The sequence below is a fragment of the Molothrus aeneus genome, chromosome 2 (assembly GCF_037042795.1).
Source record: "Molothrus aeneus isolate 106 chromosome 2, BPBGC_Maene_1.0, whole genome shotgun sequence".
NCBI lineage: Eukaryota > Metazoa > Chordata > Aves > Passeriformes > Icteridae > Molothrus > Molothrus aeneus.
The window spans coordinates 51714052-51738363 of record NC_089647.1 but is presented as its reverse complement, the minus strand read 5'-3'; the positions used below and the strand labels follow the sequence as shown (position 1 = coordinate 51738363).

Below are 24312 nucleotides of genomic sequence, written 5' to 3'. Positions count from 1 at the left end.
GTAGCTGGAGGAAAAGGCACTGACCAGTAACCATTATTCTGTCTGACAGCTCAAGTGAGGCTTTCTGTTTTCTGCCTGGAAGACTAAGATCAGCATAATTTGCTCCCTATACGGAGAAAATGTAACTGAGAAAAGCCTTGTAGGAACAGGGAAGATCTGAGATGGTCAAGGGACTTCTATCAAGAAAATAGTAACCCCAGACTCTTTTGTGATTTCCACAAGCAATTTCCTCCTTTCCCCCATATATACACTCTTGCCATCTCTTCCTGTAATTTGTACCTGAAATAAAACAAACATAAAAAAAAAGAGGCAAAAATGTCCTGTTCTTTTATTCTCTTCAGCCTAAAAATATTTTTGAAAGGCTAACTTTTGAGGAGAGGCAGGGCAGGGTCATTGCTTCTGTCAGGTTCTTGTTAACCTACAAGTTAGCTGTTGGGGGCTGTTTTGTCACACCTTCCTTTTGTTGGATGCAAAACTTAAGTGGCTTTGCTGTGCTCCTGTAAACACATGATGGGGCAATCCTCATCCTAGACCAAGACCAACTGCAGGCTGGGTATGAATCCAGCATATGTGTGCACATACAGACACTGCAGGAGAGGCAATTGAAAGGACAAGAAGCCTCACCAGGGTAACAGAAGAAGAGAAAACAATGAAAGTGACACTGTTAAAAGTTGCTAGTGAGTGATTGTGTGTCATGTCATAGGCTCATTGATTCAGCAATAATAAAGTCAGCAGAGAACACTGTGACTGCTTAGTCTGAGGTCTGCAGTAGCATGGGTCATAGGACAGCCTTCATATAATTTCAGTTTGAACTAGAATGTATCTCTGAGAAAAAAACTTCTGGTCTGAATTTAATTAAGTTCGAGAAAAGCCTGATCTCCATAAGTGTTCCAGTGGTGAATTACTCTGACTGCTTTTCTTCCAGATCATTAATGCAAATGTTAAAAATGCAGCACCAAGAATATATCATTGCGAAATTATGCTTTCTCAAGGAATATTTTGTCTTTTTTTTCTTTTAAGATCCGACACTTAGGTTGCTTTTAATCCATTTAAACTGTGCTTTGTTGTGGTTTCTTTACCAGAACAACCTGTATAGAAGCTGCTTTGTAGCTGGTGTGTTTCACACTAGTTCTTTCTCCAGTTTTCTCTAGCAATCCACCAAAGGATTAAATGAAGTGTATAGTTTTGCAGCTTCATTCCTTTTCAGCTAGACTTTGACTTGCTAAACTGAATCCCTGGCTGTTTGTGCCTATGTTCCATCCTTGCTTCTCAGCACTACAAGGTACCTTCACATACTGTGGCACAGCATAGAGTCAAATTCTTGGATTTAGATTTGGAGTCCAGAATAAGTAAGGCAGGGAAGTTCAGGACAAGGGAATTTGGACAGTGAAATTATCTTAAAGATTCTGTAGCATATGTTTTATTGAAGATAAGCCAGCTCTCTCTCTGCTGTGTTCAGATAGGAGTTAAAATATGAGACAAATTCAGGATTGAAGCCTGAATGTAATATATGAACCAATGCAATGTATGTTCTCTGACAGTTTATAAAGGACATTACTTAGATTCCTACTCCCTTAACTAGATAGGGACTTGCATTACTTGAATCTTTCCTGAATGCATGGGCCATCAGGTCTGACTGATAGGGAATCCACCTAGCAGGTACTTACCTGAAAGAGGTAAAGAAAGGTGCAGACTTAGATTCTGTATATTTTCAAGAGATTATACTGTTTTGCATGGTTGCCTTCACCTTGGTCAGGTGAAGACAACCATGCGACCAGAAGTTCCTGCTGCTGCCTTGCTAAAGGCAGCTGCCCTGACAGATCTAACAGCACAGGTTTTTGTGAGATTTTCCCTGAAGTCCCACTGAAGGAAGACTGGTTAGCAAAATTTGCAATTTAAGCTAACACCAACCATTTTAACAAAACAGGTTAGCAAGGGAGGATCAGTAGTAGACATTACTGGTCCTAAGGTGCAGAATCAGTAGCTCTGAGGAGGCCATTCCTGCCAGCAAGGTCACAAGCAGTACAGAGCAGGCAAGGGGCTGTAAGGCTGCTGAGACAGAGGGGATGTAACTTGAAGAAGACAAATGATGTGGAGAGTAACCTTCATACTTAGCTGTCTTAGTTTCTTAATTCTGTTCTCAGCCACTTCAGATAACTCTTCTGGTGTTTCAAAATGTTCCTTAAAAAAGCATCAGGGCCCTTACAGGCTGCAAATTTTTGTGTGTCCTTTGATGTCAGTAACACTTAGTACAAATTACATCACTATTTCTATTCTAGGATTATTGGATTTGACATTAGTCTAAAACAGGTGTGGTTTTCATGATGACTTTCTTGTTGAAGAGCTACCTCACTAAATTAATTTGTTTATAATGAATTGTTTTGAATACATATTCATTTTATTTTTTTAAAAAATTACATTAATCCTAATATAAATTTTGACTAAATACAGAGGAAGAAAAAGCCCCATGCAGAGTTTCAGCCTGAAGCAAATTCTGCAAGTAAGATTTTAGGTGTTTTGGAACCACATTTAAAATGGAAATTCTGATGTATTAAAAAAAAAAAGATATTGCTAAAATACTGGGAAGAATCTCTTTACTTCTCTTGTTGTCCTATTAATGTTAAATATAAAAGTCATGTTTTGAATATTGCTGCAGCTGTGTTGCGTTTAAGCAGAATTTTGCATTGAGAACAGAATTTTTGATCTAAAGAAGTCCCGGAGTGCTGTTTTATTTATCTGTAGAGTGAAGTTCACTCTTCCTGCTTTTTTATCCCTTTTTTTATTAGAAAGAAACAATGGTGCTCAGCACTTCTGTGACACTTTTCATTTCAAAAGGTTTTGCTTGCATAACCTAATGCAACTTCAGAAAATGTGAGGCAGGGGACCAAATAATTTATTTTGCTAGTGTGGAGTCAGAGTAAATTCAGATGTACCTCTTTTCAGATCCTTTACATTGATGTTGATTAGAGAAGAACCTGGGTTGGAGTTAGCAATTTTGTTTCTACATTGAAAGATCTGGCTTGTTTTGCTTCCTGAGATATTTCAATGGATATGTGAATATTGCTGCGAACTGCATTTAGGCATCAAAATGTTTCAATATTTTCCAGCGCGAGTGAGTCATATGCCCTACAGACAGGACAGAATTGTTCCCAATGGTGTATTTTCCAGGATTTTGTCCAGTCTGGTGTTAAATGTCTATGTAATTTGTATTTTTTTGTCATTTTTCTTAGGAAACTCAGCTTACTATGCATTCCACATGGAATTTTTTTTCACAGTATTCAACCTGTATTTTCTTTTCCTGCTCACATCCTTTTATTTCTCCAGTACACATTTTTGCCTTCTAAGGACTTTAACTTTGGCTTCACAAAGTAAAATAAGGCAGTTTTCAAACTCCATCATTTCAAGGAATTGAGGAGTAGAACTCGAGAGCAGCCAATGTATTGATTCCATGCAGCGAGCAATTAGGAAGGAATGTGGTGTAATTAATAAACACAGGGTGTATTTGTACAACCAAAACTCCAGCCATGGCTGCTTAGCTTGTGGTGACCATCATGTTGGCTGGCTTCCTGCTCAAGGATTTCCTTTGGCTCTGTGGAGCACCTTGGTTGACTTCAGTGATGTTAAACTTTTTATGCTGCGCAAGTGCGAGGTCCTGAGTGACATTCAGATCATATGAAGAGGGCCTTAAGTCACAGAGAACCAAGAAAGGATCCTCTCCTTGTTTTTGGGATGACTCTGCCACCACAAGACATCACAGATCAGAGGGGCAATATTGCATTTGACAGATCCCTTCTAGAAGCTGTCCTATATCTTCTCAGGCATGAAAAACTGGGCATGGTCACTGCACCCTGACAATGCTGGTGATAAGGCTGATTCCCTAGGCTTGATTAGATCTCCTCTTTTGTTTGTTCCACTGTCAGTCCCCTGATGTAACAGGTACATCTGAGAACAGAGGCAGACTTTTTCCCCCCTCCAGACTGGCTTTTCCTTAGAGCCTGACCTGTTGAAATCAACAGCAGTATTCCACAATGGAGCCCAGGGGAAGAGAGGATCTGGAGCTCAGTGCCGTTGCTACTTGTTGTGACTAGAGGGATTTGGAGGAGGTTGCTGCTGTGTGACAGTGCAGAGACCTTCCTGGGGTACCAGATTCTACCTAATTCCCCAGGTATAGAATATTAATTGCATCAGGACTAACACCTTAGCACAAAACTCTTTCTTGAGAGGATTGCTGTACTGTGAGCTGAGCCCACATTTTCTTGCATAAGCCTGATAAGCCCCAATCTTTCATGAGGACTGATCACTTTGAATTGATTTTCAGGTACGGTTCTTTACTAGGAGAACAGACTTTTATGTAAGCTTGGAGTAGTTTGTAGGAATATGAAGAAAAATGATAATGAATGAAAACCTAAACAATAACTTATTAGAAATCATTGTTATTTTATCTTGTAGCAGAATCCGATGAGCTTCAGAGAGAATTAAGCAGATGTCCTAGGTTGACAAGCAAGTGAGTTTTTCAGGAAGTTGTAGCCAAACCAATACAGAAAATACAGAATTCTGATAAACATAGTATAGTTTCTATAGTAATGTAAAGATTTCACCCTTTTTTTTGTAAGCTGACAGGTCCATTGTCTTGCATTGTTTCCCAATAAAGATGCTTTTGTAATATAAATTTGTACTGTTAATTTGAGAAGAACAGTTTTCTAATAAATGCAAAGTGAGAAAGTATTGACATAAAGTCATGAATGGTCAATCTGGAATAACAGAAGCTGCTTCTGAAATACAGCACCTTGTGAAAGGATATGAAACCTGCTAACATAGCAATGTATGAGAAATGGCCTTACAGCTTCTGAGGAGTGCACTGCCTGACTTCTTCAGAAGTCCAGCTTTTTGTCCAAGTCTGCAGACAAATGAAAGCCTATTTATGAATACTTTTAAATTTTTTAAAATTGAGATCAACGTTGATATTCAGAGCATCACAAGTCATTCATGTCAGGCACAATACACCTGAATGCCAGTCACTGGGAATGGTTACTAGGATGTACTAAAAAGTGCTTTGTGTTGGGGAATTTATAGAAATCAGGGTAGAGTGATGTTGAGGAACCTTTTGAGTGTATCTGTGAGAAGAAATTTATTTGTTTCAAAATTTGCTCTGACTTGGCCCAGGTGCTCCTACGTGACTACGAGCTTTGAATGTCATTTGGAGATTAGTACAATCTATCTGGAAAATTTGTACAAACATTCCTAGGTGTACCATGTTGCTTCTATTATGGTTGTTGTTATAATGTGTGAAACTCTTGAAATCCTTTGTGATAGGGGAAAAGGCAGAGGCAGTTGCTGCTCCAAAGTCCTCACTGAAACAAAGTCAAATGGGGAAATGGAGGGAGATTTGAGTTAATTTCATTTTTGATATGGTAAGAACTGATGCTGACCCATTTCTTGTGTGCTTTGTAGAGGAGTAAGTAAAGGGAGACCTCTAAATGTTGGCTTAGTAACAAGTGACAAATGTATTACTTTCAGGGGTAAGGTTCAGATAACTTTTATTCCCCTAAAAGCTCTTTTACTTCAACTGCATCCTCAGAAAGGTATGAGCAGAGGAGGGAGCATTCAGAGGCAGGGGCATGTAGGGAAGCAGGGGAAGTGGGAATGGAGAGGGCTGTGAGAGGAGAGGAGCTTCACCTCCTCGTAAAATTCCATTTGCCATACCTGCAGGCAGATGGATTCTTCAGTACTGCTGACTTGCAGAGGGTATTTCAGATGTGGCATGGGTTCTGATCAAGAAAATCAGAAACTTAAGGCTTCTGTGCTATAGTGTGTTTTAGATTTCAAGGAATTCTGTTAGTTTTCAAGTTCTTTTTCTGGCACAGCAGTGAAAACATGATGAATGGTACTAAATACTGGCATAAAACTCTTTACAGCCAAGACAAGCCCTGAAACTATTGCAGGCACATTCTGCAAAATCGAGAGGTCATGGTAAAAGTCATGGCATTTTTATGAGAAATCCTTTTAAAAGAAACACAATGGCTGGCTCTGGAGAGCTTTGTTCAGTACTGGAAATCTCTCTTGCTAGAAGCTTTCTCTCCAGAATGCATTCCAGCTTCACCATTAAAAGGAGACCATTCCAGCAGACCATTAAAAGGAGAATCTGGCCAATTGGGCCAGGCTACAAGTTCAAGCAGGTTGCAATGTTAAAATTCATCAGTGAGGTAAAGGTGCAGACTCTGAGCCTCTTTGTGTTGTCCAGAGCTAAGACTACCGATAAGCCCCTGAACAACTGAAGTAATGAGTGTAGTGAAGCTACACTATTACTTTTTCCAACAAAAATGGGCTGCACAGCTTTTTTGTCCCATGTCCTTAACCCAGAATTTGAGGGATTACTCCCGCAATGAATGCAAGTAGTTCTGTTTGGGAGATCAGGCTTTTCTTATTACAATTTCAAATTAATGTTGTTATAATAATTAAGAAGTAAAATGATTCCTTAACAGGCTGCAGTGGAGTGATGCTTTGGCAACTTTTCTTCATGCGAGCACCGTTGAACAGAGCCCTTCTCCTTTGTTGGCATCATCTTCTATTTCCTATTCCCCTCTATTGACTTCATTGCCCAGGCTGTGGAAGGGGGACACCATGACTGAAGATAGTTTATGCTGAGCCAGTAACAGCTCTGATTAGCTTGTTCCTCTTTTCCATAACAATTTGCAATAAAAACTGTCAGGAAAGAACCGTGCAAGGGCTGGGACAATCCATATACTGGAGATGGCAAATTCCATTTCATGCCACTAAGCCAGAGATCCAGTGCTAAGAACACAGGAAGCTGGGAAGATAAATACTGTAACTTTTCATCTCATGCATAAGAATTGCAGTCTGTTTTGATCTAGTGATAGAAAAAAGTCATTCTGCTTATCTCATCTAACATAGTGGCTAGTCTGATTACAAGCTTCTCTGCTTGGCACTTTTTTAAATTCAATTTGGCTGCCTATGCCCTTGGCACACCGTGGGTTTCATTAAATTTCACAGCAGTTAGTTTTCATTCCCTCTGTGACACCTTTTTATCAACATTTGACTCTAGTGTAATTTCAAGCAATTGTGCTTTTTTTTTTTCTGAAGTGCTTGTACCATAATAATTTGGCAGAGCAGGTGGGGGAAAACAATTCAGACACTGTTGCAAATCTCTGTACAAAAGTAATATATGAGAAGCTAGGTCAGCTTGCAAGTGTTTTTCACATATGACAGCAAAAATGAGCTCCTTCCCTTTCTGTATCATTGAAGACTGCCAAAAGTGCAGTTAAAGAGCTTGCTGTAAGAGGCAAATTTTATTTCCTTCAAGCTAATCACAGCTTCATTTTAAAAGCAGACCTAGTGGACTGTTGCTGGATTGACAACCCAAGGTTGTTAGACAAGCCTGCAACTCAGACTGCTTAGCAAGTCTGTGTGAGTTTCCTTATCAAAAACAGATGAAGAGGTTGCTATGGTAGGAAGGTGTGTGTGTATATGAGCACAGGAATACAGACAGCAAGTGCAGCTTTTTTTCCTTTTAGTGTTGGATGCTCAGTTTTTGGTAGGTGGGGTGAGGCAAGACAAGCACCCCAGCATGGGCCTGGCATCTCTTGTCTCCCATGCAGAGTGACACTTTCTGCCGACAGATACTGGGCAGATTTTTACAGCTATGAGTGGATTTGCCAAAGTATAAGTGGTTTTCAGGTGCACTCTAAAATGCCTTTATTTGCAGAATGTAATGCTAGCCCTTTTTCATTCTGCCAAGCTGAACTTCCAAAAATAATGTGTTATGGTTTCTCAGTAAAATTTTAAAAAGTACCTAATTAAAAATTAATTCAAAGTGAAGCTTAAAAGTTCTTAAAAGTGAACTCTGCATTCTGAGTTGACTCAGAGACCAACAGATCTGCACCTCACTGCCAAGGCAAGGGCAGCCAAGCTTGGGAAACCATAAATTATTTTCAGAATGAGACTTCCAATTGAGGAAGCTTTTCCTTATGTCCTTTAGAAGGTGTTGGTTCTTGTCCTTTCAGTTTTACTAATGGAATGTCTTGCTTTCCTCCTGGAGATCCTAAGGTCTCCACAGTGCCCCTGTAGGCAAAGGGTTTCCAAATGTACACAGTCTTGAGCATCCTGAAACAAGTCAGGCTTTTCTTAAACACCTCAGGAAAGCTGGAGATTATGGACAGCTCCCCACCTTCTCTGCAGGAGAGACCTTTGTGCTCTGTACCTCTGGTGGGAGAATATCTGCTGGGAATTTTCCTCAGGGTACCCCCCTTCCTTGGCAGTTCCCCATGTGATGGGACTGGTCAATCCCACTGGCACAACATTTTTTGGTGGATAGGCTGACTGTAGTTCACATCTCAGTCAGTGTCTTGAGTTCCCTGAGAAGGAGGAGGCTTGGCCGTGCCAAGAAAGCAAGGGGATCTTTGTGGCAGTGACTCCCAGCATCCACTGTGTCTCTGAAGGGCAGTGGCTGCTGCAAGGTCTCTGCAAGTGTGCTCCAGCTGCCACTTCCGAACGATGAGCCGGGTACCCAGCTAGTGCAAATTGTCACAGTGCTATTAAAATCAGCCCTGACTTGGGTCTGGCTGGAAAAGATGGCCTCACCCTTTCTTCTGGGAATGGCCTTTCCAGAGCACAGTTTTCAGTGCATGAACCTCTGGCTATGGACTGAAAGCTCATTTTGGTTTTTCCAGGTTGGCTGAGTACATTGGTTGGCTGGTTTATGGATGAAGGCATAGCTCATAGTTTCTGTGAGCTTTTTTTTCCTACTAAGCTGAATATAAGAATACAGATTATTCTTTGTCTTAGCATAAGGGCTTGCAGTACAGAATCTTGGTGTTTCCAGCATGAAATGTGCCAGTGTAAGTAGCAGACCTAATACAGTGTAGCAGACTGTTCAGCAATAAAATTTCTCTGGGGGAAGTTTCTTCCTCTTCCACAAAATTAATGAGCATTTTATATCCTGAAGTCTGGAGATTCCTATAAATTTTATACCTAGCATAATGGTAGATGTTTAAACCACAGAAATCACATTATGATTATGATCTAATTATGCAGAGATCCAAGACACAGGATTTTTGATCCCTGTATAGGCCATTCACTTAAGAGGGGACTCGATCCTTGTGTGTCCCTTCCAACTTAGGAAATGGTTGTTATTCTGTGATTCTGTGATTTTTATTTTTTGGACATCAGTATTTAGAGAGAATTTTTTTTACCAATGTGGTCAGTGGCAGCTCTGAAAGAGTAAATAATAAAAATATTATTTGAGAATGAAAATTAATGCATATCTTAGAAGAGTTATATCTTCATATTTTTATTTTAGAGGGCTTTAATAGAAGGCCACATCCTTTTGCTTCAAGATGATGCATTTCGTTATCAGTGCCCATGATCACTTAACCCTGCTGGCCTAGAGAGAAGCCAGAGTGCCAATGCCACGTGGATCCTGACAGATGTCTCTGAGTACTTACAGGCCTTGATATATATGCAATCTATGGATATTTCAAAACTGATTAACATTTCATAACCTGAGTTAAAGTTATACTTGGCATTTCAGTGGTGTCAAGGCAAAATTAATCAGAGCTCAAAAGATATGCACTCTTACTGACATGCTAGTGACAGTGAAAATATAAACCACTGGGAAATATCCTGCTGAAAGACAGACTCTAAACTGGATTTTGGAAGGGGATCTGCAAAACTGGCTTACTGCCATGGACAGACTCTGAGGTGGTGTCTAATAGTGTAGCTGGCATTTAGTGACTAAGGTACCAGCTTAAATGACTCAGGGCTCTGCCAAGTTATATGTCCTGTAATAAGTCACTGCAAATCTTCTTACTTGTGAAACATTAACATATTAAATATGCAAACTAATCTCTTGAAACAGTTCAGATAAGCAGCATTTTTAAATGTACCCAGTCAAGTGTTTTTCAGCCAATGAAGCTCAGCAAGCAAATACTTTCATCACAGTGGCTCTCATGAGAATGGTCAAAATTTATACCTGGTTGTGATTTTAGGCTGTGTGACTCTCTGTCTTTGTAGTAAAAATAAGAGAGCAGATTGAATTTTTTTCCCTATTAGTTTTGTTTGTCTTGTTTTAAATAGGTCAGCAATAATCTTTACAAATTTCAAAAGATGTTAATTCAGCCTCAGTGAAACCTGTTAGGATCCAGTTTGAAAAGCATCAGGTCAACTAGGATGCCTTTTCAGAAATTGCGCTTTTTATTTGTTCCATGAAATAGAGCCCTAAATGAGGGATTAGCAGTAGTTTTGCTTTAATAGCACCAAGTACCTGTAGGAAGATATGACAGACTCTGTGTCTGCAGAAGGGTGTCTCTGTTTCCCAACAGAAGGATGGTGTAGCCTGTCTGTCTGTTGTGAAGCTGGCCATGATTTTTAGGTGGATAGGAACCCTCAGCTAATTGTTTAATTAGTTTTGAAACTACAAATATTTTGCCATACTTTTGTTCTGGAAAAAACACCCAGTGGACAGGGCAAAAGTAAATAATAAAGAGAATTTACACAGAATCAGCTGCCACTGCAAACACTAAAGCCAAAGCTAGAGAAGACCCAGGAGGGGATGAAGTTTGGGGTGGAAAGGGATTGGACTTAATCAGTTCCTTCCGCCCTAACTTTTTATATTTTTCTGCTTGCTCGTTGTGAAAATCGTCTTAATTTAGGCTTTGGCAAGAGCATAACATCTTCCACTACTTTCACGTACCTCTGAATTCAGAACATGGTGACCTGTGTACTGATCCATTGGCACAGTGACTTGGATTTTATCTAACATCTAGAAACCAATCATGTCTCTCTCATGAAATCTCTTTGATTCCTCTTCACATTTCCCCCCTCTCCTCCCAGGACACTCTTTGAAGTACTTTATGCCATATCTAGCAAGCATTCCTTAGTATGCTACTAAGGAAGTGGTGGCATAAGAAGGTGGTATGGTAGTGGTTGTTCCCATTTAAATCCAGACTACTTAGATTCTCTTTAAAATATCAGAGATTTTTCTTAACCTCTGAAGACACAAGGACACAGGGACAATGGAGAGTCTTCTGTCGTTCAAACATGGTGAGACGTGCTATTTCTGGACTGGGAACATGAGTCCACTTTGAAAATAGACTGGGATTGCTGTCAACCAAAGGGACTGGTAGTGTGGTTTTCAGAGATCTTGAACAGTGGATAAATGAGAATGGGGAGCAACTGTTGCCACAGGACCATGGTTTCAGCAGTTCTGAATGTGAATTCACAAGTTGCAATCAGATTTTTTTATTACAGCCTATCTTCAAGTGCTCACAAGTAAAACTGAGATGACAGGTGCATCTCTAATGAAGCTAATCAGTCTGTGAGGTGGATGAGATGGGCAAAACAGGATGGAAAAATAGGAAAGATTTGAGGGAGAATAAGACTGCATAATTATTTTTTCCCTTCACTAGTTGAGTAAACAGTTTGATGTAATCTCTGGCAAAGCTGATTGACAGAATTCTGTATTGTAAGTTATAGAAGTATCTCTCTGGAAAATCTTTATCTTCACAGTGCCTCAGCACAGATGCAAGGAATATTCTTCCCTTTTACAGTTAGGAGGCTAGAAACTTACTGAAGGTTATATTTACAGAAGTGTTGAATGGAGGCCTTCCAAGTCTTAGGTTCAAGCATAGCCACTGACCCAGATGTCATGTGCTGCTTCCTTACAGTAGTTCATGACTAAAAGATTATCTGCCTGGCTTTTTTGAGGCAGATGGGAATTTATACTGTGTGCAGCCTGAGCTGATGGTGACTTTGCAGTGTTGGTCACAAGCTAACGCAGACTGTTTCTCAAGGCAATTTACCCCGTTGAGCTCCTTGCTGCCATAATTAAATGTATTGTGTAGTCCAGCTGTGCAGAAGGCATGTCCTAACAAAAAGACACAGCTAATTTTCTTTCCTTTTGCTTTTCTTGCAATGATGAATACTATCCCATGGTTCAAAAGAGGTCATAGCTTCTTTTATGTACAAAGATTATATGTGCTTGTTTAGACGACTGTTTTTCAACTTTTCCTGTCTGGTTGACTCCCTAGATTGCTGAAAAGCATGGCTGAGCTTGCTGTGCTTAGTTACCTCTTGTGGGTGATTAAACAAGAGTCTGTGACACCTTCTGTGGTCTTGGGTCACTCCCACTGAGAGACCATTTTAGAAAATAAAACATTTTCCATGGATATATTTGTAGGTTGAAGCTCCTTTGTTATGTGTGAGGTTTTTTAAGGACATTTATTTTCCCTATGTACAAAGAACAATAGTCCTGTAAACTTCTGGCCAGAAAAGCAAGCAAACATGCAAGCAAGGAATAGATCTGCCAAACAGATCAGGAAGGAGATTTTGGATCAAAGACCATAGGGCCATTAAGTAGTCATCTTATGTGTCTGTAAAATATACAATACCTGCACTTTTATTCTGTTATGCAGATACGTATTTAGAGGGTTAAGGCAATGTGGATTATACATTCTTTCAAAAGCTTTGTTTGGGTATTTTGTCCCACTTTCTAACTGGATCTTTCACAGGAGCAATTAATAACTCTGCAGATTACCTGGCACTGAACAAACAATACATTGCATCAGGCTACACAACATCATATTTACAAAGGAAGAAACATTTAAGACCAGTAGTGTACTGGGGCACCTGGTGGGAAATTTACCATTTGTAGGAGTGGGACCTTGATACACTGAGCAGCACGGGGACTTGGATTCTACATCTGATAGCTGAAGAAGGACCAAGGCATTGATACATCTCACTGCAAAAACTACAAGAAACCCTGTGTAGCTGGGCCTGCCAGGCAAGATCTAGCACAGCTAAAGTGACCCTCTGGCATGTCCCAGTGATTGGATCTCTATGGAGCTGTGGCTGTAAAGAACAGGGGAAGCTCTTTTACATTCTGTGAAATAAGAAAAAGTGCCAAACAGCACAGTTTTGTGATAATGTGATTGCAAGATTAATTGGCACATGCATTAGCAAAGGACACAGAAAATTTGCATTTGCCTGTGGGAAGAGCGAGTCAGAAAGACTTTGTACCTGTTTCCTATTATGCGTGTGTCACACGTATTTAATATTTTTAGTTTAATCCTTCACTTCATTGTTTTCTTGATTATTTTAATTTTCTAAACTACCTCAGTGTGAAAACATATCACGGAAGATGCTGATACTTTTTATTTATGTAAGATGCTTAAATTATACTTCTGAAGTTACTTACCCAGCGTTTTATTTATCTTGCAGTCATAATTATTTAGTGCCTCCTCCATCTGCTTTTATTTAATTATGACTGTATAGACAGCAGCCATAAAGATAAGCCTCTTCAGGTTGATCTGTTGCACAGAGAGCTTTCTGTACACTGTAATGAGCCTGCTTGACACCTGGCAATTAAACAGAATAGACTTTTTTTTTTTGCTATTCAGGAGAGTTGGCATGATATCAGGCATGCAGTGATGTGACTTGGTTCTCATATGTGGGGCAGACTCTCTCTGGCTGTATGAAAAGGACAGGTGAAATAAATTAGAGAGTTGCCAGCTGCTTTAAACAGCCCTGTTCAGCTCCATAACCCAGTCTTGGTCTTGTCAAATGTCTGGAATTTGATACATTTTTGTTTGAATGTCTTCTTCAGCCTTTTCAACTGTTGCCAGAGAGAACCTCCTACTGAAGTTCTTGCTGCTTAAAATTCAAGAGTGCTTTCAACTCCCCCTCTAAGGCAGGGTTTGTTACAGAATAAAGATATTCCTTATCATGCTACTTATTTAATATATCCTTTTTGATCCTGTAAAGAGTGGTGGAGAGACTGGAGTCTGTGTATGTTGGCTAAAATTACACTCTTACAGGCCTGTTTATTGCTAGGACAATGTCATTGATTCCCATGGGATTTCTCCAGGTTCACTCCTCATGAGTGAACCAAAATCCAGATATGCACCTGCCTGTTTTCTGGGCACATAGGCACAATCCCAGTTCCCTTTACAAAGGAATGGTTTTGACCAGTGCGGGTGATTTGTCTTTAGCCTTGAGTGTATCTTAACTCTTCATGGGTGTGACTTGGATCTACAGTTGATAAGGTCAATGAAAATAAAAGTTTAATTAAAAGTTAATTGACAATTTTATCACTAAAAATATAAGCATTGTGTGTACACAAAAGTAATAGTTTGCCTTTCCTTTTCATTATTATACCTTTCTTTCTGTGAGCAACGTCCTTTAAATTAGTGTAGTGACTTTGAGCCACTATCCATTTCCAAAAGTGCATTTATTTTGTACTTTAAAGAAGCAAACATTGTAATTAATTTAACAGTAGGATAAAATCTGTTTGTTTTGATCCAAACATTGGAAAAATTTCTTGAACTTCACCTTAAAACAATGATGAATAAGCCTTATTTCTCAATGGTTTCTAATGTGACTTGGATCTGCTCTGCCTTAATCCTCATCATGCCACTCAGCTACCCACTGTGAAATAAAAAAGGCAGCTCCCAGAGGGAAAGACAGCAAAAATTGCTTTCAAAACTTGCTTTTTAAAAATTATTTTCAAGAAATTATAACTTTTTTTAAAGGCTTTTTTTAAGGCTCCTTTCTTCTTGGTCACATTTTTCTGGTTTTTATTAGCAAACCAGTGCTGCTTCACTCATCCCAGTAATAAGAGTATTTCAGCCCAGATTCATAGCTACAAATACACACTGGCCACTACTCACAGACCTTGTGCAACTTCCTGGATGCATGAAGGGAGAGCAATGGACATTGCCTACCGTGATTTTAGCAAGGTTTTTGACACTGTCCCTCACAACATCCTCATAGGCAAACTCAGGAAGTTTGGACTGGATCATTGGACAGTGAGGTGGATTCTAAGTGGCAGGTCCCTGAGGCTCAAAATCTAAGGCACAGGATCTAGTTGGAGGCCTGTCACTTGTGGTGTGCCCCCATGTTAAATTCTGGGGTTCAATATTGTTTCACCTACTCATCAATAACTTGGGTGAATGCACAGATGCCTTTTCAGAAAGTTCTGACACAAAGCCAGGAGGAGTGGCCCTTCAGTGGCCCTCCACAGATTGGAGAGATGGGCAGAGATGAACTGTCTGGAGTTCAGCAAAGGCAAATGCAGGGTCCTACACCTGGGGAGGAATAACCCCATGCACCAGGACAGGCTGGGGGCTGACCTGCTGGAAAGCAGCTCTGTGGAGAAAGGCAACAAGAGCAGCATCTCCTCGTGGCCAAGAAGGTCAATTGGATCTTGGGGTACCTTAGGAAGAGCATTGCCAGCAGGTCCAAGCAGGTGATCTTGCTGCTCTACTCAGCCCTGCTGAGGCCACATCTGGGGTGCTGATGCCAGTTCTGGGCTCCTCAGCACAAGAGAGACACGGAGCTCCTGGAGCAGGTCCAGTGGAGGGCAACAAAGAGGATGAACGGACTGGAGCATCTCTCTTGTGGGGAAAGGCTGAGGGAGCTGGGCCTGTTCAGCCTCAAGAGACAGCTGAGAGAGGACCTCATCTATATTTAAGAATCTGAAGGAAAGATGAGGATGGAACCAGGCTCTTCTCAGTGGTGCCGAGCACTGAGACAAGAGGCAACGGGCAGAAACCAATGAACAGAAGGTTCAACCTGAATATAAGGAAGAATTTCCTTAGTTTGCTGGCATCTGAGCACTGGAACAGATTGTCCAGAGAGGCTGTGGAGTCTCCCTCACTGGAGATATTCAAGAACTGCCTGGACACAATTCAGTAAAATTTGCTCAAGGATGATCCTGATTGACCTTGGAGCATGCACCAGATGAGCCACTGTGGTCCCTTCCAACATTACCAATTCTGTGATTCTATGAGATGAAGGGAGCTTCTGGAAAGTGATTGAAGCCTGGATACCCCAATGACACCATATTGGTCGGCCTGGAATTTTGGGTCTTCTGCTGTTTCTCCTCAGTCTTTCCCAAAGTGGCTAAAGACATCTTTTCTTTGACATAATTTTAGTTCCTTTCTTTGCACTGATCAGCAATGTCACCTGCTGGTTTTGTACCTGTGTGCTTCAGATTATAATGTATGTTTTAGTATTTTGTGTCTTCTTCAAGAGGTAAGCTCTTGGTGCTTCCTAGTACACTTTGGAAAAATATTATGGGCATCTAGTTCTCATGTTCTTTTCTTTTTCAGGACATTTATTGCTTGAAAGACCAGTGCAATAATTAGCAAGCTCAGTAGTCAGACAGGAAATTCCTGAAAACTTGTACCTTATGGTCTGATCAGCTTGAGCCAGCATAACCAGATGCAGGGGGCATCCTGCTCTCCCAGCCTCACATCCTGATCCTGCAGCCCACCAGCTTTCCACCACCCTGCCACATCAGGAACTGCTCTGCCTGAAAATTGGCTTGCAAAAAAAAGAGTTATTTTTAGCAGGATCAATTCCCCTGTTTGATTCCCAGCATGGCTGCGTAAATGTTTGTGCTGGCACAATTGAAAGGATGCAGTGAGAGTGCGAATGAGCAGCCCCAGATCTGAGGAGGAGGAGGAGGATGCCAGGAACTGCATGCACCACCAAAATATTGTCTGTGCACTGGGAACCTTAAGGTGTGACCCTCATTGGAGCATCTGTGGAGTCCTAAAAGGGCTAATATGTAACCCTATATGTAAATGTAGGTGATGATGAATGTGCAAAGTGAATGTTTTCTGCCAGAACACTTGAGAAGCAGCAGTTGGAGTTACAGAGCAAGAAGTTTTAACAGAGCCTTGCTGAACCTGAGGCTTTTTTTTTTACCTGATCATCACAGAAACAGCAGGGTTGTCTCTCATTGCCAGATTTTCCTAAGTACGCACTGCAAATGAGAAATACATGTGATAAACAAGGTTAGGTGCTTAATTGCTTAGAAAGGAAATAACTTCTATTACAATATTTTTTTTCAATGGCAGCTTTTAGGTTCCCTACCCTGTAGCCTCTGTGACCAAATCCTTAGTCACAGCTCCAGGCTGCAGAACATTGTCATTATTCAGTGGTTAATGCAGAGATTTCAGTAATCCTCAGGGGGTAGGTAAAAAAAAAAAAACAACCAAAAATAAAGAAAGGAAGAAAGAAGCTTCCTGCTGATGAGATTTCCAAAGTCACAGTTTATGCACTGTATATTTAATGAGCACAGGTGAAGCAATTTTATTGTTTCTTTCCAGGATTGTATGAACCTTGTATTCAGGAGTTCTTTTCAGTGGGATTCCTGTACCCAACATTTAAACAGTAGTTTCTGGAGGGAAGCAAATAGATCTGAAATTTCATGGCTCTTTCTAATGCAGTTTTTCAGGATTAATTTTGCATGTAATCATGATACAGTTTGTCTTCCCCAGCAACACCAAATGCCATAATACATCACTGCGCTTTTCTCTGAGAGCTGATTGTTACTTAATTCCTGCAGCCAGGTTGTGAAAATTTGAGGCTTTTTCTCTTCAAAGTATACTCTCATAAAAAAGGCATTTTTCAGAGCCGCATCAGCTGAAGTGTTTTTGTTATTATGCTTGGCTGCTTTATGATGCTGTTAGCATCCTCCTAACATACTATACCAAAATGATCCATTATGCCATGTTAGTTGCTTCACTATTTAATCTGCCTTGCATTTGTTGTCTTGTACTTTAAACTTGGTCTTCTAAATGTAACCATCTTCTCTTTGTGGGCGTAAAACCCACAAAGAACATGTTCACTGTGGATTGCAATTGCTAACGTTTTTTGTTTACAAAAGGAAGAATGGCAGGGGTATCTATGTTCCCAGGGACTTTGATCCTCTGGAATCTTTCTGTTTGCAAATAATGGAGCAGGAGGTGTCAGCAGCTCCACAAATCTTACCAAGTTACAAAGAATTGTACTGGTTTCCCAGAGTGAATGGAATCCATGAGGTATGTTATTGAGCACCGCCAATTAAGGTGCCTATTCCATGTGTCTGCAAACATAAGACCCCCTTCCAGGGACCCAGTGGATTTCTCTCTCTTAAAATGCCTTGCAGTGTTATTTCTTTACACATCTCTTCTTTAGTCTGCTATATATTTGCTTGCTTGAAGTCCAGTCTGATGTCTGACACTGGCAGGTAACTATGTAATTTTCAGAAGAATAAAAATATCAAAGCCACAATACCAAAATGACAGCTGAAGTTCAGTGTGCTCTATTTTAGCCTTCTTCTCCCATTTCTAATTTGCAATGGGCTGCTGAAGTTAGCCTCTACTGCATGGCTGCCCACTGTGAAGCTGGTGCCCACAATCACTTGCTTTTTCCATAGAACCAGTGGGGCACAAGGGGAATTTCATGATCTCAGTGACAGTGATAACAATGCAGAGTCAGATCCTGACATTCAGGAAAGCTGGTGTTGAAACTTGGCAGTCAAACAAAAAGAGCCCAGTTTTAAACCTCTGTGATAAATGATCCTAACACTTAGAATTAAATGTGGAGTTGTTTTTAAAACATGCAGGGTCTCTCACACTGGGGCAGGTCTTTCTGAAATATTCTGTTTCAGAATGTTAATTGATATTTGTGTACTTCAATGAGGGTTGCACAAGCAGTTTTAAACACTTCATGATAATGTCTTAAAGCATGCCATAAACATAGCAGAGCAGCTTCTTTACAGGCAATGACATTCCAAAATTAGTATCCCACTAGTCTGAAAGGCTGTTCCAGACCCTTGGTCCTTTGGTGGTTAGAAGTCTTCTCCTAATCTTCAGGATGAATTTATATATTCTTAGTACAGACTTGTTTGCTCTTGGGCCAATGTTGCACCTTAGGTTTTACAACTGTTTTCCCCCTCTGGTCTAAGCTGCTCTGATGTATTTATATAAACCGTAATTTCAGCTCAGACTCAACTTCCCTTGTTTACTTCTGGGGTTTTTTTGTTTAAAATCATGGGTAGTTTCACCTCCTCTTTTGAGACAGGATTTGCAGTCGTCTGTCTCACTCTGTTAGTCCTTGACAATCTTGCACAAGTTTGTTGCTCCTGTTTTTTATTTTTGCTTCCCTCAGTTTTTCAGGTGAATGGTTTCAGCCATTGGTTGGGGTGGTCTATGCAGTGAAAGGAGATAGGCCTCTCCAGTAGGAGCTTGGTCCCACCAGTGTCACATCTCATCTATATTAAGAGAGAATACATAGTTTGGGAGTGCCTCTGGTCAATGTAGAGAGAGCCTGGACAATTAGCTCATATAAGATGCTTCAGTTTTAGCTAAAGTTTGATGAGATGAATCCTGCTGCCTCTGGACAACCTTATTTGGTAGCAGTCAGTCTCTTGCAAGACCAGGGGATGATCTATGACTATACCCATGTCACACATGGATATGATTTTCCTCCTCCAAGCTGGCTTCATAGGGCATGAAAACACCTTGCAATCTTTTTAAGAATCAGTTCAATGATGCCACGGCATAATGCTTTATCATCTCTTATGCTCCACTGCACTGAGTATGTCCCATAGGACAACTCTAGACAGAGGTGGTTGCCTGCTGTCCATGGGGAAGGTCTGTTCCCCTGATTGATTATCTTTCTATGTTTCACACTTCAGATCATCCCTGCATAAGAGAGTTCTGCCTGATGAATGCTAATATTGGCATTACAGGTTGTGCCTTACTTAACATCAGGCTCACATTACTAATTTTCTTACGTCAGTTTAAGATCTTCATTGGATAGCCCCGTGTCTGTACATTTAAATGACAGGAAACTGTGAACTTGCTCTCATGGATAATGACAGCATCCTTTGTTCACTAATAAGGCTTGGCAATTAATTGTGTCTGCACAACAAATTATTCAGCAGACGTGTGGCATGTAAGCCCCGTGTTCTGGATTCAGTAGATTTTTCTTTGAGTCTCACTCCATAGGCATAAAATTATGCCATGAATGAAAGAACATGCTTGAAAAAAGGACTCAAGTGTGATGCCTTGCCAGTGTAGTTTGTTAATGCCTGAACAAGTGTAGTCGAGTTTCAATTATTTATGATAATATCTTCTAGCCTGCCAATAAAATAGTGTAATAGGTTTTTGAAAAGTAATGAATTCCTAGAAATATGAGATCTTGTTACTAACATAAATTAAAACTCTGCTGAGAAGTGGGATGAGTAGTACCCTTGAGGGTAAAGGGGTTGTTGAGTTCTTTAAATGTGTGGATTAACAAAATGAGAATTAATGAGCTGTTGTTATTTATAGAAGCAACATCTGATCAGTGTTTCCTCATAATTCATACCTCCCAAAACCTGGATTACTTTGCTTTTTCTCAGCTAAAGGCTTTAGACTCAGTAATATTTCTTCTACAGAAACAAGATTCAGCAGTATTTTAAACAGGTTCTCCATTTTATGCTAGAATAATTATTCCTGATTTATGTTCTGTTTTGCATACAATGGGTCAAGTCCCTACTTAAAATTCTTGTAGCCCCATTCATGTGAAAGAGTCTTTTAACAGTTCAGAGGCAGAACAAGGCAGCTGAGGAGATGCCTGAGACCAGGACTCAGACCAGAGACTTCCTCAGTGATCCTGACCAGGACTCTCAGGGTGCATTCATCCGCCTGCAAGACAAGATAGTTGCATGCCTGATCTGTCTCTACACTCAAAGGAGAGAACAGACCATCAATCAGAGGCTATTATTTATACCCTAAATAGTTGTCCAAGATGATGAAGGCTTTATCATTTGTCTGTGCTGTGATATTTGGTGCTCTGCTTCATGGTGCTCTTTCATGAGTGTCAGAAACTTGCCTGAAAGTCACTCAACTTTGGTGCTGATCCTCACTGAGAATTATTTCTCAAGTAATAGAGCAATTTTTAAATGCATTTTTTGTGTAAGTATCTTTGACAATATTTGGCTTTTGGTAACTCCTAGCACAGCTGCAATTGCATCTTGTCTGTATTGCTGTGTCTGTAGTGCTTATCTATACTGCTATCCCTATATAAAGGAGCCATGCCAGCGAGTTTGGCACCAGGAAGAAGTGGAAGGTGGTACACCAGGACATACACTTTCATATGCTATGTCTGCAACATCAGCACTATCCCAGCACCTCTGGCTATGTTTTGTACTGTCTGAGAGAATGAAGTATCTGAATCACAAAGCTCCACCACTTAAGAGTCCTCCTTTAAGTGCTGATTTCTAAGCTTTAGCCTCTGTGATTATTTCTGGTCCATAATCTCATTACCTAAACACTCCTATATTGAACAGTCTGAGTCACTTATCATGCTGTAAACTAATTTATTCCAGTCTCTTCTGAATGTGTTTGCTTTTGTGTTCTGGTGGATAGAAATATCTCTGTGCTTTCTGCCTTTCACTGCTGGCATCCCATCTATTTCTGCCACTTCCCAGGCTGGCTGGTATTCTTAGAGAGCTGCTGTTTCCTTCAGTGAAAACACCCCATATTTCTCTGCTGCATTTCCTGGCTTGTTCCTAGTTCTACTTTTGCGCTCCTTTTAATTTTCTCTTTAGTCTTAAGTATATTTTCTTTCTGTATCTTCAAGATGATATTTAGTGGTTTCCTTGATGGTTCAGTTCTCTGTTCGTATGCCATATTACAATAACCCTAACTCAGATATGTAGGTGTCTTTTCCTATTATTACCATTATTATGTCTGCCACATTCATTACCAACTGGCAGCCACAAGCTTTGCATACTAAATAGTTTTCCCCTCAAATACCCTTTACTTCTCCTCTCTCAAGTTTATTTTCCTCTCAGTGTATGGGACAAATTACGTGTGTAACTGCATTAATGACAATGGGAGCTATGGGTGTAAATCTCCCTTGTGCTGAAAGGAGAATGGGCCCCCAAGTCTCCTGTCATCTAGGATGCGTCCTGGTGGGCTTTCTCAGTGCTTCCCCTTTGGGGTTTCCCCCTGTCCTCTCCCCCTGGCACAGAATATGCAGCTTGCAGGGAAAAATGTGGCACAAGTCATGGTGAATTAAACAGATATCAAAATCCCTACTAAAGAATGGGTAAGCTATGCAGAAAGCAGACAGGCACTAAGGAGGATGAATGCAAGCTGTGCCTTGAATAATTAAATGAAACATAAATAAAACGACATGATTTGTGTGACATGATTTGTGTGACATGATTTGTTTCCCCACTTACCTCGTGAATAGGAGACACCAGTCCTGATTCTTCTTTACTGGAAGGGAAACATCGAGTTCAGTGATGTTACTCCTGATTTGCAGTGAAGAAAGTAAAAAAAAGGCTTCATTTTGAGAGATCATATTGAGTGAGTTGTTGGAGAATAATGGAGCTACTGGACTGACTAAAGTCTTCTGTTACAGCCTGGTATATGTCAGGGCAGAAGTCACACTTTTCCTTTATGATAAATTAGTATTTATTCTGGAGCAAATATATCTATTATGGTACTAAGATGTCTTATGAGTGAGATGGGAGACTGAACCATGACAGAAAGAAAACTGCAAGAGAGTTAATTTATTTGGCATGGTAAAGGAGGCTATTCTGTGATGAGGTATAGCAGGTTATAATATGAGAAATAGAGTCATATGACAATGTTAGTAGAATGTTTTAACATATTCAACAAAGCAACCTAACTGAAGCAAAAAACCTGGCAACACGGAAGTATATCTTGAAGGGGTTTTTTATGTGTTTTTCTTCAGAGGTCATAAACAAGCCACTGAATATTGCTTTTTGCAGATGGTGGAAGGCAATAAGTTGTCCCATTGGTTTCAGTAGAATGAGATGGCTTTTTGAGCAGGCACCACTGTTATTTTTCTTTATTAATTTGCTTGGCATCCAAACAGGACTTTGCAGACAGACACAGTAAGGTTTTTGCCCTGAGGAGCATAAGAGTGTAATTAATCCTAGCAGTGATTTTAACAGGACATTTCAGGCACTGAAAATTATATCTTGATTTTAGAATCAGATGTAGAGGAGAGGTATGGACTGGTTCTGCAAACTTCTAGTGTCTGCCCCACAAAGCCCAAACTTTTTCCCTCCCCTGCCAGCATCTTTCTTACTCTATGGTCCATTGACCCTTTGCATTTGGGCTTTGACATGCAGGAAGGGAGAAGTGCTGGAGCTGTACACCTGCAGTTAGGCACTCCAAATGTCCCTCTAGGAAATACACAGGAGTCACCAGCTCATGGTGGAGCTGTTCCCTCCTGGTGCTTGGCTTGACTGAGATGTGGCTGCTGTGTAGGTTGTGTACTCAAAGACAATCTCCTTGCTCAGCAGAAGATTAGAGAAAGATGCCTAATGCCACATCTGGACAGCAGAACACTCAAGTTCTTAAATATTTTCAGTGTTTTTCAGTGAGAGCTAGTGGACTATTACTATGTCATGTATGAATTATTTTTAACAGTGCCATGGTTCTAATTTTTATTTATTCAAGACAAATTCAGTCCTGGAATAAGCAAATGCAGCTCCAAGGCAAACCTTAAGGTCAAATATGAAGTAAGGCTCTAAAGATACACATTTGGCAAGAGGATGGGTACTGGTATGTGAGAAGAGGGCATGAAAGAGCTTTTAAACCCTTTTTGGGGTTTGTTATAATTCTCTTCATACCTGTGCTTGTAGTTATATGTCTGTGTAAGGATTCACATCCATTTAAGTGGATGGATACTTGAGCCTAGAAAGTACCATTTATGAGTCAATGGCAGTTCACAAGTGATGCACCATTGATATTTTACTTGATTGAAGCAATTTTGAACACTGAATTAGAGAAATTAAGACTTTACTCAATCTAAAACTAGTTTAACTGTCTTTTTTTGGTTGAAATTTTTCTAATTGAAAATGTAACATTACAATCTGCATTAAAATTACAATAATCATAACAATGATACCCAGATTTTATGTGGCATATGTATTTCTTATTAGTGGTAGTTTCCAGTTATGATGATAATGTGTGAAATAATTTCCATGGGCTCATATACTTGCTATAAAAATATAAGTTCAACCCATAGTCTTTAGTGAACACTTTGTTATGAAGAATCTATAAAAAAATGGCCACTTGGGAAGCAATTACTAATAATTACAGAATCCTTCATCACTGCTTTTGATCTTTTGCATGCATGGATCTAAACCCCTAATATTCACGTTGCTGACAGTACAGCACAGTTCAACAATAGCTTTGATGCCAATAGGAACAAAAGGGCTTTTTAAAAATATTCAATTCAGCAATTACTGTCACAGCTCTACTCCTTAAATGCAACTGTGTGTGTTCTTTGCAGTTAATGAATTCATACTACCCTTCAGAATTCACAATCCTTTTCCCAGCACTTTTAGTTTTAAGGTGTGAATTGTATCAATAGTGATATCCATCATCGCTAGGTGCTTGATCTGTGGGTGGATGGTGCTCTGTGTGCAATGTGTACAATTACTTTTGAACTGTAGACAAGATAATAGTCAGGCCATTTCATGCCTTAGGCAAG

General features: G+C 40.1%; 1 protein-coding gene across 1 annotated transcript in view; it reads left to right on the top strand.

Annotated features, from left to right (window-relative positions):
• The window catches only part of LHFPL6 (LHFPL tetraspan subfamily member 6), a 137182-nt gene that overhangs the window by 9208 nt on the left and 103662 nt on the right, over positions 1–24312 (top strand). The window lies entirely within an intron of this gene.